Raw genomic sequence first — 17,985 nt, 5'->3', positions numbered from 1 at the left:
CAAAACTGAAGTTTAATAATTCCTTATAGAAGTGCTGCAGTGAGAGGATCCAGTTACATTAGTTCATCCCAGAGGATGACCTAAATGGAGCACAAGTCCATGGACAGCTAGGAGCAATCTCCAAACACTCAGCTCGCCCTAGGGAACTGGTCCATGATGTTTTTTCTGTATTTTAGTGTCTGTGATGCTCCTGGAGAAGCAGTGCCATAAATAACTAGCCCATAAAGATGCCCGTATTTAATTGCCCCTTCCAGTGCTGCACACTCTGCACTTGACTGGCCGGGCATTTTACTTCCTCGCTCTCACCCCAGCTGAAAAAATACAGCTGCCTTGCTCGCTTGGTAAACGAGCTGCAAAGACCATTGCTCCCAGAGCCTCGCACCCAGACCACCAGCAGGCAGACAGCCAGTCCCACCGGCACCACGGCTTATGCTCTGTGCACAGGCATGAAAAGGACGAGCAGACAGGCACCAAAGGGAACCCTTCAGTGGGTCACGCTCCTGAGAGCACTCCTAATTTATGGCATGGGCCAGCATAGCTTTCTTTGGAGCCACGGCACAATTGCTCTTCCACTCCTGGTACACGTCCATGTGCCTGAGGCTCTGCAGGATAAGGGAGAGCGAGCGTTACCCTTTCCATTTTTTCCTCAGAACTGAAGCTTTTTTAAATTCAGAAAACAAAACTTGACATTTAGGCTGACACATATAGTAGAAGCGACCATCCTCCTGTTTAAAAAGCGGTATTATTTACTGTGATATGGGTGTATTTTTATTTTCCTTCTCATTAATACTACGCTGTCTCTGTGCTGTCTTTCCAAATGGTGTTTAGTGGCACTTCCAAGTGGCCAGTTCACATGGGAGGTAGCCACCTGCTCTTTTGCTTTGGGGATCACAGGATCACCAAGCGGCTGAAGCCAGAAGGGACTCTGGAGCCCATCTGGTCCAACCCTCTGCTCAAGCAAGGGCTACCTGGAGCCTGCTGCCCAGGCCAACCACATGCACATTTGGCAAAAAGTCACTGCCGCAAATTTCTGCCTTTTGGAAGCCACCAGGAAGCCTCCATTACAGGTCATCCAACCTCAGCCTTTTTATTCCATTTAGAGGTGTTTCAAAACACAGCTGGAGCCTTTAGGTGCCCAAAAACACAACCCATAGCAGTCTGAACTGGCCCCCAGCTGAGAGGGCAGGCACTTTCAAGAGCATTCTTCAGGCCCCCGGTTTGTGCCTATGACATGAAAGGCCCAGCTAAAAGGTTGAAATGTTCTCCCATTAGGTTTGGAGGGCAGATGGAAACAAAGAAGTGGAGTTATTGGCTCACCCACTTGGTGGCCCCCACCACGAGCTGCCCCCCAGCAAGGCATGGGGTCGCAGCAGGCGCTGACCCCAGGCTTTCATTGCCCCGTCTTGCTGGTTATATTATAAAGAGCAGCAAACACCATTTGGGGAGGTGGGGGGGGGGAAAAAAAAAGATTCCAGCAGTGTGAGGAAAACTTCTTGTCAGTAAAAAACATTTTATGTAGTGCCTGTGGCAGCACACAGGGCGTGTTATTTACTGTTCCTGCTTCACTGACATATTATACTGCTGGTTCAGGTGCCACCACCAGAGTGCAACTCATCACCTGGTAGCTCGCAGGATCTTAGAGGAAAGATGACAGTGGCAACTCGTGGCATTTCTTTAGCAGTCTAGTGACAGATCTGCAGTGGCTACAATTAAAGACCCTAGGATTTGTTGTCAACAGCACATTTGTGCTGCGGAGCTGCTAGTTACTTGTACATAGAGGTGTGCTAAGCTGTAAAGAAGAGGGGGAATAAGTGCTGTGGTGATATTTCACCCTCCTTAGATACAGAATTAGTTTAAAAAAGTGTTTGAACAATTTTTCTGACAGAAAACACCCATTTCATGTGAACAAGGCAACGCACATGATGTGCTGGATTTGTGGCATCCAGCAACAGGACAGGGAGCCCTTCCCCTGCCAGCTCGCGGGCTCCTGGGGATGAAGCCATGGGAGTTCACCCAGGCAGTGGGGCACACACTGCTCCAACCCTCCCTCAACAGACTTCTGTCTTCCTTATCTTCTCCCCCCACAGGAGGAATAATTAATATTTCCAATTTATTTTTTGTCTAAACACAGACAGAACTATGTATTTAACAAAAACATTGCACACAACAGAAATGACGAGTCCCCCCTCTATTTGGAAAGGCTAAGCTCATGGTTTGGTAAGAAAGAAAATATTTTAAAAGTGAACAGAGGCAGCAGAAGCAGTGTAAATGTTGGAGTGTGAGACTGGGCAGAAAGCAACAAGGGGAGGGAAGGAGGAGGCTACACTTCAGAAATAGCCTTCACCACTGCAGTAGAGAACAAGCAGCTTGGCACATATTATGTAAAACTGAAGACTTTTACACTCCTCTGCGCAACAGGCACAGAAACAGGGTAGATGTGAAAGGCTCTTACTTAGCCCAATTAGCACAGATTTCACTGAATTAGTCAAACTAGAGCCAGAAGAGTTGTCTGGTCCATTCCTCAGGGGCTGCTGCTGCATTGTTCCCCTTGTGAACATTATTTCCCAGTACTTTGTCCAGCCCAGTTTTAAATTACCCAAGTGATGGCTCTTCCACAACTTCCCATAGAGACTGTGCCATGATGTAATTTATCTCAGAGGTTTTAGACGTCATCCTTATATTTAGGATGAAATTAAGAAAATTTATGCTGCTAGTTCTCATTATCCCGTCCTTGGAGCACTCTCAACCATTCTCCTCTCTGCCTGAGATTTACATGCTTCAGATACTTGTAAATAGCTGTTCTCCTCCACAGTTATTCTTTGGCCACAGCACACAAATTTATTTTAATCTTTATAAATTAACCGAGGCAGCCCTTTCATCATTTATCTTGCTCTCCTCCTGCTTTCTTCGAGGTGGTCAAAAGCAGCCCAGCATCTGGGAGCGCCTGCTCCCACCAAACACAGCAGCAGATCTGCTCTGGTTGGAGCAAGAAAGCAGAAGCCAGGAAATGAAGTCTCGCCCCTCGGCTCCATCGTACAACAGGTTTTCATGAGGCACTGAACTGTTATGAAGATTAAGCCTAGACTGGTGCATGCAAATTGCTCGCTTCCGAGGGCCTCTCCACCTGTTTGCTGTGTCTCCGGCGTGGCGGTGCTTGCGTGAGGACTGCCGTGCCGGCTGGCATGCAGAGGAAGGCAGCAGAGATTTCCAGAGTTTCAACCAAAATTCAGGCTCTCCAGCTGAGAGGAGGGAAGTACACTGTAACACACTCACTGCTTCTGTGGATCTGATCACAGCAGGGGACATGAAAAATACACTGAGATACGGGTTATCCTCAAAATACCTCCCACTTCACTTGGAAGGTGCCAAAACCTGTAAATTCACCCATTTGAATGCAGTTCTCAAATAAGATTTCACACAGCACCCTCAGCCTTTACTGACACATATCCCCACATATCTTTTATCGACAATTTAGATATCTTAATCCTTCAGTGGTTTTTCAGCTGTTAATTCTTCAACTGCTTAAAAAAAAAAAAAAATCGTATCCCTCATGATTAATTCATTCTTCATGAGTCCAGGCTGCTTACTGCTCTTTGTTCATTTATGTACTAGCTGTTTACAGATTCTCTCTTAATATTAGCTCTGTTATTTGCTAGAGACTTAAGTCATATTTACCATATGGTAATTGCAGAGATCACATGGACCACAAACAGTGGAAGCGGAGCTGTTACAGCAATTACAGTAAGGGGCAGCAGTCTCCATGTTACCCATCCACTGCCCCACCTTCATTTCGTGTCTCCCCACCTCTGATGTCTTTCGTTGTAGGCTGTATGAAGCCACATGCCATTCTGATCTCAATGGCACAAGCAAGAAGAGACTTGTTCTTCACTATGGCATTATTGGACAGGATTATTCATTTTTTTGGTCTGTGTTTCAACTGCAACATCACTAATTTCTGCAACAGCACTAATTTCTTCCTTTGCCAAGGGTCTCAACATGCCACATCCCAGACATTTCAGAGGTAGTCACAGATTTTACAGAGGATTTATAAGTCCAATGGAGCAGCTCTTTAACCCAATTGGATGCCTTGACCCCAGTGAATTCATATATTTTCCACTGGCCACCTAAACATGATTTAACTTTCCTACAGAAAACCAAAGGGATTACTACAGGAGGCCACTGCTGTCTTCTCCAAAGAAATAACGTGAGTTTTTCTGCTTGAATCCTGCCAAGAGCACTGGCAGGTCCCACACCAGAAGGGAATCAAGCCATACGTGGCTTGATTCTTCAAGAAGATTCCCCCCAAAACATCAAGATTTCATACATGTATGCTGTCACGAAGGTGACACAACAAAGACATCACAGCCTGGGGGCACACAACAAAGCACCTTGTTGGAAAAGAAGGTGCCTCCCTCACCATTTCTAGCATGCCTGCAGCGATACTCCTCTAACCTACAACCCAGCACTCAGCAAGCCTGAACTGAGGTACTGGTGAAGAACATTTAGCAACTTGGGTGCAGAATGATGTGTATCTGAAGAATTTCCTAGTACATGACAACCATGTATTTCTTTTTTTCCCCCCCTGAAGTGGGAGAAGTACCATTTCCATTGTATTCAGACCACTCCAGGTATCCCCATACCATACTCACTCCTCAGCATCCCCCCTGGTTCCTCCCTTTCCCCTGTGCTCCTTGCTGGCCCCAGGTTTGCTAAAACTAGTCCTGCCAATGGGAGAAGCTGAGTCATGGGAGGTGACCACATCAGCCAAAGGCACTGAAAAGAGAGAAGGGAAGGAGAAAAACCTCCTTCCACAACCCCAGATCCCAGCAAACATCCAGCATCACCTTGGACTGGCTTCCTGAAGTGCCTCATCCTGGAGGTACAATGACAGGCTTAATGCTGGTGCTTGGGTAACATGCTTATCCCCATGCAGCCACCCGCTGTGTGGTCTATTTAAGTCACTGAGGCAAAGAGTGAGGACAGCCTAAATTTTGCCACCGAGGAGCACAGCCTTTGTTATTGATGCTAGCAGTCCCACATCTCCCACAGCTTTACAGAGGAGCTCAGGGCCCGCTTCAGGCACTGCAGAAATTACCTTTCCCTCCATTTCTGCAAAGAGGAGATTAGAACAGAGATGTGCTCCACTTGCTTTGAAGTCCAAATCTCTCCTAAGACAAGGCTAAGGCAAGAAAATGGCAGGGTCCCTCGCTTTCCAGGAGTATCAGCGGAGGACTGACTTAAGCTAAGGCAGCAATCAGCCTGCATTCACAGCCTTGCTCCGCACTCAGCCCATCCCCTGCTCCCCCAGCCCAGAAAGCCTCTCCTGCCCAGCCAAACTTCCACAGCAGTGCCCCAATATCTCCCTGCAGTCACTGGTAACAGTCACTCCTGTCATCTAGGAAAACCATCACAGGTGACAGGAAGGCTGCTTCGCTCAGGAGCCACCGTCCCCAAGCGCCAGCAGGTAAGGAGCAGAGGAAGGGGCAGAGGGTCCCCAGTGCAGAGCCTCACTGCTTGTTAGTTAAAGTCAGGGACACGAACAGATAGACGAGGGAGCACAAAGGGACTTTGACAAAAAGGACAGTCACTCCTAAAGACAAGCAAAGCCTTGAAACAAATCTATTTTGCTGTGGGAGCTCAATGAGCGGACAAATGAATAAAAATGGGTTTCCAATGAATTGGAGCCCTGTGTCCCAACAACCCTTCTCTCTTCAGTAACCCTTCCTCTGCCTATTCTCCTTGTCCTCCTCTGTCCAGGCTTGCACACAAATACTTCCATGCCCTCTCCTATGGCCATCCCCATGCCCAGCTCCCAGCCAAGCAGAGCTAATCCAGATTCTCTTTGCAACAGCACATAGGTGAAGTTCCCAGAGTCCTGCATGACCAAGCACGTTTCTCAGCCCTTTTATTACACCCCTGCCCATCCCTGGCCTCTCCTGGGATATCAGCCATGGCCAGAGGGCTGGAGCTGGTCAACCAGGCCAACAGAAGCCAGAGGGTAACGCCAACAGAAAGCTCCCAGCCTCAGGGTTATTTTACGTAGTGAGCACTGGAAACTTTTTAAATTCCATGCTGTGCATTTGTGCCATCTGTGGAACTCAGGAAATAAATTAAGACAAGTACCGGAAGGCTCAAAGCAAAACATATGCATGTAAATACTCAAAACATGCATAGGTTCACCAGCCAGGATCCTTTAGGTCTAGGACATACTCCATCCACTTGCTTACTGTTTTTTATGAAACTCACTGATGTACACAAAGAGTGAAAGCAGGAAAGGCCCTTCCTAACTGAGCATCTGCATCCTGACCAGGCCAGCCACTCTCCTTGGCCCAGCAGCCAAGCCCATGTGGGCCTGAGACAAGCAGAAAGCCACACGCATGGGATAAATGCAGGGCTGAAATTGTGAGTGCTGCTGTCAGGAGACTGGGAAGCTGGAAGGCATGGAGCTGTTGTGCGATGCGGGGAGCTAGAACAATTACTGGAGCATCATGAAGAAATCCATGAATTTGGGAAGGAAAAGCGAGAGGGCCAGAGCTGGGGGAAGGAGGGTTGGCCGTGACTCACCGAGGTGCATGAGGCAGTACAGAGATGGGTCTAGGCAAGCAACAAGCAAGCTGGCAGTCTTGTGGGAGTGACAGAGGCACACCCAGCGCAGCTGAGCATCTTCTCACCTTCAGTCTCCTGGTGCGATTCCCCAGAGGGAAGGCAGCTCCGCTGTGCTCTGAAGGTTAAGCTGTGCCTTCTGCCTGGCACAAGAGCACCGTGCAGCCAATGGGCAAAACTGCCTACCTACTTAAAAGCAAACCCCAACACTGCCAGGAGGGACAGGCTTTATTTTTAGCTGGGACACCAGCAGGGTCACTGCTGGTGCTGCATTTCCCCACGGAAGCCAGGGTTTCATGAAGTGTGCTGCGTGTGCAGGGTCACTGCAGGGGAAACATCTGTCAGGTCAGGTTTGGGGAGATGGATTATTTAAGTTAGGGAAAAGGAAACATTTACTAGAAGAAGTGAACCTGAAACTACTCTGTAAGGTTGAAATTGAAGGGAAAGACGATGCATAAATAGTCAGAGCAGGTGGTAATTAAAGTGAGGGCATCTTCTAGTGCACCCATCTCCAGGATGCCCAGACAGGAGATTTCTCCATCACATCTAACTCCAGCAGCATCCTCTATGCTTATCTCGTATCACCCAAGTTTTGAAAGGCTCGCTCCTGTCTGGGGGCTGCCAAAACAAAAGCAGCAGCATGTCATTATCCCTCATCAGGATTCTTCACAAAATAAAAGCCCACACTGAGAGATCCAGCTTGCCTTTTACCTCCAAGACCTCCATCTCACTCTCTGGCACTCAGGTCCTCACGCAGGGGCACCCAATTAGCCCCGAGGCAGGCAGCTCCCCCAGGGCTCTCACAGCCGTAGCATGCTGGCTAATTAATCACAGCACACTCAGCAAGCACAGGGCAGCAGCACAAACAGCCCACTGCTGCTCCACAAGGACAAGGAGTCCGATCTTTCTCTGCTAGTGGTTTTTGGGGGTGCAAACCTAATAAAACAGTTGGCACCGCTCCCATTTGCACGGCCTGCGAATGAGGTCTGGAGGCTTCAGCATGGTGAGATTGTTGTTGATGAAATGCTGAGTGCTGGTGCGAGGCTTTCAAGGGACTTGAAAGAATTGGGAGCAGAGGGGAAGTTCTTCAAAATGAGAGTAAAATGAGAACCTAGGTCCATTTGGCATGCTGCATCTGAGAAATAGCTTGGCCTGGGCTCTCTGTGTTTGATTGGATTTTTCAACTAGGATCAACCCCTGTACCTGTTTTGGGGAAGATTTTATATAAAAAAATTTTTCTTTTTTTTTTTTTTTCCCTGCTATTTGTGTGTCTTAATAGCGTAGGAAGCATTTTGCAGACCCCATCGCTCTTAGCTTCTTTGCGACTAATTTGCATTCAGGACTATCCATCTCATCAAGAGCAGACTTCAAGGCTGAACCAACTCCAAGCCTTAACTGCTTCAGGCAATTCAGGCAGAGGCTTTACAGGTGGAAGCAGGGCTTCTTAAGCCAAGCCGAGCATTTTTCACCTCCGGTCATTTGCTCCCACTCTGCGCTACCTCTTGCTTTTTTGTTGGCACAACCGTTTGCATGGCTATGCCACCAGTAAGGACCAGGAACTGATCTGGATGTAAAGCAGACTGAATCCAACACCTGGCCGCACATTTTGCTGTGCCAGTAGCCTGCAGGGGGTGGAATAGGAGCAGGAAGAAGCAGCCAGGGTGGGAAGGCTGTAGAAACCCAAATAAAAATGACAAGCATGGCAGGGGCATTAGCTGGATGGGCAGGGGCAGGTTTGCCTCTTGCAGCTGTGAATCCTGCAACATCTGCTGGACAATTTATCAGCTTGTCCCACTACACCATGGCAGAAACTTCTCCATCTGCAGTTTTTCCAACCAATGTGCGTGTCTGAGGGTCACTGCATCAGCCCAGTCAAAAGCACTGAAGATGATTAAGGTGAACTTTCAACTCTACATCAAAATATTACTTCTCACCAAGGAATGGACACCTCAGGGTGGAAAACCAAGACATCCAGGCCGTAGTGTCCCCACAGTAAATACTCCTGACTGCCCACAGCAGGGAGGACAAGACAACAGCTTCTTTGCAGAGCCCTACTGTGAGCCCCCATCCATCAGCAGCTGAGAGGGCAGCAGCACAAGGCAGAGGCAGCGCTGCCCTCCCCTCCTTGGGCACAGGGAGTTGTGGGATGGGGCACCAGGAGCCCTGGGGTGCGTTTCACAGCCTGCCTAGACCCTGGTGACAGGCTCCCTCCCACCACTACTTGCATCAGGGGGAGCTAGGGCACATTCAGCCAGCATGGCAGCCCAGCAGCAGGGTGAGTTGTTGACATGTGCCAACCTTGGTTTTGCCCCTGCTGTGGCCTGGGGAAGGAAACCAGCTTTCACCAACACACCAACACCCTGGCACCCTGCATCACTGGCACCGGAGGCCCATATTCACTCCTGGACATGTCACCTTCCACGCAACCTCCACCAGTCAGATCTACAAAGTCCCCTCTCACACGTACATCCTGCAATGCCACATTTCTCTTGATTAAAACCGTGCCCTGCCTTGCTGCTGAATACTGCTGCTGTTTGCTTTGAGACAGCCTCCAAGTACCAGTCCAGGAGTGGGAGATGATGAAAGCAGTGGCAATGCAGTCTCGTATGTCTACAGTTTCTAAAGCTCTTTGACACCTCCCTGGATGCAAAACATGCCCAGCAGCAAAGGATATTTAGTATTTCTGATTGCTCTTGACCTGGCTGTCTCTGCTGTTGTCCTGAGTTAGGAGGCTTAGGTAAAAAGACAGCAGAGTATGCTAAAGAAGCAAATAGAGCAAGCCCAGCTTTGCAGCCTTGAAATAATCTGCTAGTGAATGGAAATGCTGAATGGAAACAGAAGCTTCTTCCTAAATCTGAGTGCTCTGGAAAAGCTCCCTGTTTTATTCTGATGGAAAATCCTCATTGGAGTGTTTAGTTAGAAAACAAGCTATCATCATAAAAGAAATGTTAAGAGCCCTAAGCTCCCCTCTCTTCCATGATGTCAACTGTCAGAGACATCAGTGACAGCTCAGCTGTGTGATCAAAGGCTCCAGCAAGCGGATTTAAAGACAGAATTACCAGAAAACTGAGAGTCGAAGGAGCATGGGGGCCTGCTGGTCACCTGTTTGTAAATGTGTCTTATGGGCTGAACTAATTACCCTGTGACACTGTATTGCAGGAACAACACCTGCTTCTCCTCACTGCAACACTGGCAAGACGGGGGTGGTGGTACCTTCAGACTGGCCTGACACATCACTGCTGCTTGATGCCTTGTTATTCCTGCAAAATCCGGAGAGCAGGAGGCCTTTGTGCACATACATCTGTGATGGCCATCACCCAGAGTCTGTGGTTTAAAACATCCAGGCAGGGAAAGCAGAGGGAAAGGAGGGAAGCCAGCTACTGCCTTCACCATGTTATTCCCCCAGCGGCCCGATGGGCCCTTCATGCTGCAGGACACCAAGCCTTGGGGTGGGTTCCAGATTTCATTCTGGAGCTAAGCAGGGACACCAAGCTCGCTTACTGCCCCAAACCCCACGTCACTGAAATCAGCAAACACCAGGCCACGAGCTCAGCTGTGCAGAAAGTGCTTTAGATGTGCCCCAAGAGGAGCTTATGATCTCACGTGTCTCGCAGCGCACAAAACTCTTCAGGACAGAGACTGTCATTTATTAGACATTTGTACAGCACTTAGAAACATGGGCCCCCAGCTGGGCTGATGCCTTTAGGAGTTGCTGTTATCTAAACATTAAATCAACAATAGTATTAATCTGTGCCACAATACCTAAACACAGTGGGTAATGGTAGACAGAGCATCACAACTATCAATTTCCTGGCTACAGAGATTCATTTTCCATATTACAGAGATTTTTTCTTGTCTGCATAATCTAATTTCCTTCATTTTTTTTTAAATACTGAATTAGATATTACTGCCTGATTAAAAAAAAAATACCTGGCAGACAATCAAAGCCATCTTTTTAACTGTTGAAGCACATGAAAGGCATCTGAAACACAACAACAAAGAACAAGGAACTATTTGTCAATGCTGTTTGGTCATCGGGGAAGCTTAGGGGAGGAGACCGATGCTGTTTGTTTAAAACAAGCAAACAAAACCCTGACAGACAGACCATTTATCTGTGTAGCGCTTCACTTTAAAAAATATTGGTGGAGGAAATACATCTTAACTTGCTTTCTGATAAAAACTGCTGACACACTCAGTTATGGCTCTTCCCTTCCCTGGGGATGGAGGATGCCTGTGTAAGGAAGGACCCTCTGAAACGATGTGGGACCAGGCACATGTGGCAGCAGGTCAGCCCAGGCCCCCATGCACCCCATCATAAACTGGCTGGGGCAATCTTGTCCTCACCAAATCCCCATAAAGGGCTGAAAAACATCATTAGCTGCTTTGTGCAAATGAGATGTGAACCCACGTGCCCACTAGCACACTAGAGGCTTGCCACGGAGTCTGGGAGCCCACCTGCATTTCCACTGCCCTCACACAGGACCTTGGCAGGGGGATTACTGCTGTACCTTCTGCATCTGGGCAATGCTTGAACCACCAACTTCCTAGAATAGGATTCATACTTGGCTTGGAGGAAAAAAAAAAAAAAGAAAAAAAAAACAGGCTGCTCTACTGCACCTACTACCTATTCACATTAATTCCTCTTCTTCCCCACCCTGGCTGGTGTTAACCCCTTTTATTTACAACAGGAGGGTGACCAACACACCCCCATCACGTTGCATGCTAGCAGCAGAACCGAGGGTTCCCGTGCTGCTCCTGCTCTTCCCCAGCTGGCCTTTGGCAGCAGCTGGACGTGCTCCTTCCTAACATTACTACTCCTGCTCAGGAAACAAGTCTCGTTCCAGTTGACCACAGAAGCCTGACTGCAAGCATCAAACACGAATTACTTTCTTAGCAAAACCATTGCCAGGGCAAACAAATGCCTGCAACAGCAGTGGATGGAGCAGGACTGGGAACTCCCTAGAAATGTTTGTGCCGCCTGGGAGCGATGCTCCCCCCCCTGCACCAAACCTCCAGAGCATCTCCAAGGCCTCTGTGTCTCAGCAGTCCCCCAAGGCCAGCTCTGCTCTGGCAGGCCTCCCGCCGTGCCCCCAGAGAGCACGGGATGAGTGCTCTTGGCTGGGAAGGTGCCGCTGACTGTTACCTAAGTCTTCCAGCACTGTCCTCTCCAGAGGTAAAAAAACTGCTCAAGAAAATCACCCTTTTGCTCTATGAGATGTGAGGGATTAAAGAAACAGGCATATATGCACACGGGCGGGAGGATGTGCGTATGGCACATGCAGTTCCTCCAGCATCTCACCTTAGATCTGAAACATATTTTCTGGGTGAAATCCCCCAGACAAGCCCAGGAATAATCCACGGAGCCAGGAAGCCAACTATTACTCCACATTTCCACTTGGGGGAGAGGGGGGGAAATGCCCATATCCTCACGTTTTAGAATAATTCAAATTATAATATTTTTTTAAAAAAAAGAAAACACCGTCAGTGGTTTCATCTCCAGCCCAGGGCGATACTTTAGACACAGGTGAAAAAAAATAAAGCCCTGACAAGAGGCTGGGTGGGAGGGAGAGCAAGAAATCACCCAACATTTAGGCCAGCGTGCGTGTGTGTGCGTGTATGTGTAATTTCTCTCCCCCTCTCGCGGCCGGGGGCTGCGGGGCCCCGCAGGCAGCCCCGTGCCCTATTTAGGGCAGCCGGGCGCAGCAGCCAGCTATATTTGACACCGGGGGTAAACAACCCGGCACCGGCGGACAGAGCGCGACAGCTGCCCGGGACGGCGGCCTTGGGGCCCCCAGCAAGAGATGGCCCAGCCCCCCCGTTGTGGGGAGGGAGGGGGGATAATAATAATAATAATAATAGCAATAATAAAATTAAGGGGGAAAAGGAAAAATTGGAAAAAAAAATGAAAAATAATAATGAGAAAATAAATTTATAGCACTGCATGAGAGGAGCTTCCCCAGGCACCACCACCCCCCCCCTCCCCCCCACGGCATCCCTGCGGGCCGCGCAGCTCCGGGCCGAGCCGGGGCACCCCCCCTAGCAGAGGGAGGGCTCCCGGGATGGGGGTCCCCCCGTTATCCCCCCGGTGGAGCCCCCCCCAGCGCCGCCAGGCCCCGGCCCCGCGCCCCCTCCCCGGCGCGCAGGCTGCAGCGGCGGCTGGGCGCCGTACGCAAAGCGCTGCCCCCGCAACACACTCACGCACACACACACACACTCACACACACACGCACGCAGAGCCGCCGCGGGGACACGGCTGAGCCCAGAAAACCAAAATATGGGGACCCCCCCCTTCCCCGGAGCCCCCCCTACCATCCGCATGCGAGGCGTGAGCAGGCACTCGGTGGCAGGACACCCAAGCGGCAGCCTCGCCTTCCCTACGGAGCAGGGGGGTAGCACCCTGGTACTTACCCCTTCTGGCTGCTTTCCTGACTTTATTTTTATTATTGTTATTCTGTTTGGGGAGTGGGGGGGCTCCAGCTGGCTCTAAATCCTTCCGGTTCCTAACGGAGCTCACTGCATCCCGGGGGCAGTCACCGGCGCCGTGCGGGGGCTTCTCCTCTGCATGTCAGTCCAACTTGCCGTGCTCGCTACGAAACCTGTGCTCTCTTTTGCAGCTGTCAGGGTGAGCGGGGAGGTGCATCTGGAAAAGGGGGTGGAGGTGGGGGGGACACGCGTAAAATGTTGATAAATCCACCAGCCTCGGTCTTCAGCTCCGCGCCGGCTAGTTTGGGGAGGGAAGGGAGAGCTGGAGAAGGTGGGAGGAGGATGGAGATGGTCCTAGGGGGGGGTGGGGGGGAGGAAAATGGGTTGTACCCCAGATTGCAACTGAATCTGCTTGGGCTTCCCCGCTCTCACAGCGCCGGGGCTGTGCCCAGGCTTCCCAGCATCGCGGTGCGCGGCGGAGCGCTGAGCCTGATTTCTGGGAGACGGCGAGGTTTGCACAACTGCAGCAAGAAGCCAAATCAAAAAGCCAATCTGCGAGCCTCCAAACTCCACGTCACCCTATCAGCTGGGAGCGAGAGCTGCAACAGAATTACAAGCCATGCATATTTATTCTTCTGAACCCAGGGGGGGATTTTCAGATTGTTTAAAGGAAGCCACAATGAAACCAGAGCAAACCCTTTCCAAAACAAATACAAGCAGAGCAGCTGTCTTGCATGTAACATGCACACACACATCCCTGTGAGATCTCCATGGTGTATATATAGATGTAGGCACACACTCATGGAGCCGCGGTCGCTCCTGCACCCTACCCTCCAAGTATATTGACTTGACTTTGTGCATTTCAAGCAAAGGAAGGGACATACACAGTAGTTGAACCTCAGAGCAGAAGATATTGACTGCATATCGTAAATTCAAGGGATCTGCCAAACACTTCAGTGAGATTAAATATAGGCAATGTAATTACATAGGCAGCGTTAGTCCTGGTAACCATTTGAAGCTATGTGCTTTGGTTTGTGCTTGCAGAAACCACCTTTTTTTTTTTTTTTAAAAAAAAAAAAAAAGTCAAATAGTAACTTGTGAGACAGCAAGTCATTTTAAGGCAAAAAATACACACTGCCTCCAAAGTTGCTATTTGACTTTGGCAGAAGATGACTGGGGGCTGGTTTCCATGGCCGTGTAACAGGAGAGTAGCTTTGTAGCTTACACAAGACACACAGCAGTGTTTGCACATGGGTTTGTCTCCCCTTGCAATTCTCCCTATTTTTGCCAGCCGCTACCACAGCAGTTATGGGCAGATGTGTGTCTCCAGCAGCTTTACCTTCTGGCATGGCTTTCCACTCCTTGGAGAGCCACAAAACCCAGGTGCTGTAAGGTAACAACCCCTGAGGCAGCTGCATGGGACAGGGTCTTTCTGCCCAGGGGTGGGCTACTCCATCCTCCAGAGAGAAGCTGGGAGACCTCTGAGTCCCTGAAAATCAGCAGCTACCTTCTCGTTATGGATGCACAGGGCAGCCCCTGGCTCCCAGGTGTTAGGACAGAAGGAATCTGGAGACCTGGAGGAGCAGTTATCTATTCTGGTCTGGCTACTTGCAGTCCGCAGTTGGAAATGCAGACCAGGGCAGCTGGAGGAGGATGCAGTTACTGCCAGGTGGGGTGAATGAGTAGGAGGCAGCAGCACAGACCATCTCATGGGGCTCAGCCTCAGCCCTGTATTTCCCCAACCCTCCCTGCTGTTCCTGCAGTCCCCAGATAACCCAAACAAGGTAGCGGCCAGGCGGAAAGGTGGACCAGGACCAGGGGAACACAGGGATGCTGGTGCTGGCCCACACCAGCCACCCTCCAGGCAGCCACCTTCAGACCTCACACCTCTGCCAAGGGACGGGATGTCAGGGGATGGCAGCTCTCCAGCTTTCTCCAACACCAAAGGGAGAATGAGGTCCCTGCTGGCACAGGGGAACCCTCCTAAGGCAGGGTTCCCCATCAGGTCATCCCAAACAACCACTTGTGCTTAGGTCCCAGAGAACAGGCCTGGCAGCAAGGCCTGGTGGTTAGGAGAGGCTCGTGGCAGGAACCAGCCCTGGGGGTGGCACGCAAATTGACAGCTGAAAATAACTTCAGACAGACAGAGCTCTTTATTGTACGCAGACATTTCATTTCACCTCATCTCCTCAGCTACGGACATAAAATCATGCCTAATATGTTTAAGAAATGCTCCCAGGCATTTCTCTCTTTCCTCCTGTTCCATATGGGCCTGGTCTTGCATTGCTCAGTTCAGGCAGAAAATGTTCATCACAACAGGGAGTATATGAAATTTTTTATCTCCTTCTTCTTAGAGGTGTGCTTGCAAGGTACTAACTTGAGATGAAAGCATACAAACACGTTATATACTAGCACTAATAAATTTATCTTTTTTATGTTAGTTTTGGCAAATAAAATACAGGGATTTCAAACTATTAGACTGCTTATTACCATTTCACTAAACAATGCTGGATCGCAGTTTTTAATGAATACCAAGGTCCCATGATGTTTCAAGTGTTACCTAATCTAAACCAAAACTACTGAAAGACCATCAAATACTAATATACTTAACAAACATACATGATTTCTTTCATAAAAGCTTTTCTTTCTCTGTAAATGACGAGCATATTTAATAATTACACCGTGCAGCAACAACAAATACAAAATCTGTAAAGCAAAAACCATTCCCTTTCAGACTCCTCCATGATCACCTGAAACTGAAATCTCAGAGAGACAAGATCTCTTATAAACCAGAAAGGCCTCTCTGAGCTCTTGAGAGTTGGAGCAGAACAAGAAATATAGACTTTCTCCTTTCCTTGTCCACCTAACATTAAAAAATTCTTTTAACTTAATCCATGATTTCGACATCCTATGGCTTCACTCTTCTGCTGGCAACCATGCTGTTAATAAAGATACTGCCAGCAGAATGTACCTGACAGCAGCACTGTCGATAAAGACAACCTGCGTAACAGGCATTGACTTGCAACATACAATTAAAAAGCAAAACAGAACACTGCCAGTGTTGTACAAGTTCTGGAAGAAACTCGGGGAGCATTTAACTGAGCCAGAAAGGATCTATTCCTACTCCTTCATCCACCTAGTATGCACTTAACACATACAGGTAAGAATTTCACACAGCTCCCATCCAAAATTTAGACTGATACAGCCAAGCTGCAGGCTTGGCTCTTCCTTGGAAAATTCCTAGCTGAGCAAGTCCAGAGAACTTGTCCCCCACCAACTTGCTGTCCTCTGGTCTTTCAGCTCTTGGTCTACTTACCAAAGGACAGCCACAAACATGATCCACATTTACTCTTGTCGCTCAAATACAAACAGTCCCACTGCTTCTGCCCTAAGTTTGTATCCAAGGGTCTGGCACAACTCCCTACTCTCATTCTAGGTTTGGTCTTGGTGCACCTGGTTTGTATCATGTTATTTTTTCATAGCTTTGCTTTTCCTACCTCATCAGCTTTCATCAGGTGCCTGCTCAAGTTAATATCAGAAGAGATGGGTTAATGTGACATTTATTAGTACGATGCATCTGCAGAGCCTTGAAATGAAGTTCCAGATCTGAGGAAAAAATTACTTTCTAGGGGAAAAAGAGGAAAGGAGTCATCACGTAGGAGACAGCTTCAAGGCTATTTTTGATTACAGAGGAAATGAATCCAGATTAAACATAAATTTTTTGCCTTCACCCCCTCCACCACCCCCCCATAAAAGCCTTCTTTGTAAACATGACTGGAGCTTTGAGGGCCAAGCAGGGCTTTATGCACTTCCTCTCTGATGCATAAGAGCCCATCAGACAAGCCATGGGATAGCTGGGACAGTCCATAGGACTTCATGTTGCTTACCATGACCAGCAGGCTGTTCCTCCAAAGGTCCTAGCAAATGGATTCCTGCCACAGATACGCATGGAAGGATGAAACATTGCTTGTTCATTGTTTAGCCTTTGTGCACTGATCAGGAAGGAGTGAAAGCTTTTGATCACTCTGATCCACAGATGTGGCTTTAACATAAGCTCCTCTAGTCAAAGCTCAGCACAGAGCTTCCCATGAGGTTTAGTTTGGGGTCAGGGTCTGTGTTCCTCAGGACTTTCCTTCTTTCTAGGCAACTTATAGCAATAGTTCCATACCATCTCTGTTATAAACTATAGTATACATTTGGGAGGGGTTTTATAGCATACAATTTTTCCAGGAAGGACCAACAGGACTCTGTTGCTTACAGCACTGGAGTATGTGCCTGGACAGAGGGCTCAAGAAGATCTAGAAGGCCTCTCGCAGCTGCAGTGGCTAATAATTAGCAACCAGCACTCACAATGCTGGAGCTGCACCCATTTCTCAGCTGGTGAACAAGTACACGAGCCTCAGATTGTGGAATTGGATTGGACCTGTTCCTCTCCCCACTCTCACAGAGGAGCAGGGAGCCCTGCCTCAGCTGGGGTTTGGCATCACAGATGTGACAGCAACAGCTATTAGCATGGAAAGAAGTGTGCAAGCATATCAGTGCATTCTGGTGGGCTCCCATACGTGTCTCACAAAGCTCTAGAAGAGGATTTGGTTCTCAAACATGTCAGTTTATTTAATAGCTTCCCCAAATCATTTCAGATTCCAAAAAATCAATGGGAAAAGCTCACATTTCATTGATTTCAAAACCCAAGGAAGACAAAATTGATTGTACCTCTACCACTCTGGTTTCCCTTTTAAACACTGGCACCAAGATTTTTTTCTGCTGCTTCCTGCACTACACGTTGGCTAATAACACCAGAAAAATCCACATTTCTAAAAACTAAGCCAGGCCTTTGTGGAGAGGAGGATTCACAGCTACTGTAGAGCAGCAGCTGGTGCTTCAGCCATTCGCTGTGCACTAGCTGGCTTTCACATGCTTCTCTCAGATTCTCCCCCCTCTGCCTGTTCCTTCAAAATT

General features: G+C 48.8%; 1 protein-coding gene across 9 annotated transcripts in view; it reads right to left on the bottom strand.

The window, feature by feature from the left end:
• SLC8A3 (solute carrier family 8 member A3) overlaps positions 1 to 13,467 on the bottom strand; it is a 98,292-nt gene extending 84,825 nt beyond the window's left edge. For 7 of the 9 annotated variants that reach the window (XM_068684136.1, XM_068684135.1, XM_068684137.1 and 4 more), the window contains exon 1: positions 13,012 to 13,467. The gene's annotated coding sequence lies outside the window, so the exon portion shown is untranslated. The other 2 variants (XM_068684131.1, XM_068684134.1) reach the window with 2 other exon arrangements.
• Positions 13,468 to 17,985: the final 4,518 nt, after the last annotated feature.

The sequence above is a fragment of the Anas acuta genome, chromosome 5 (assembly GCF_963932015.1).
Source record: "Anas acuta chromosome 5, bAnaAcu1.1, whole genome shotgun sequence".
In the NCBI taxonomy this organism is placed as follows: domain Eukaryota; kingdom Metazoa; phylum Chordata; class Aves; order Anseriformes; family Anatidae; genus Anas; species Anas acuta.
The sequence above is the reverse complement of the archived record's forward strand: the minus strand, read 5'-3'. Positions and strand labels throughout refer to the sequence as shown.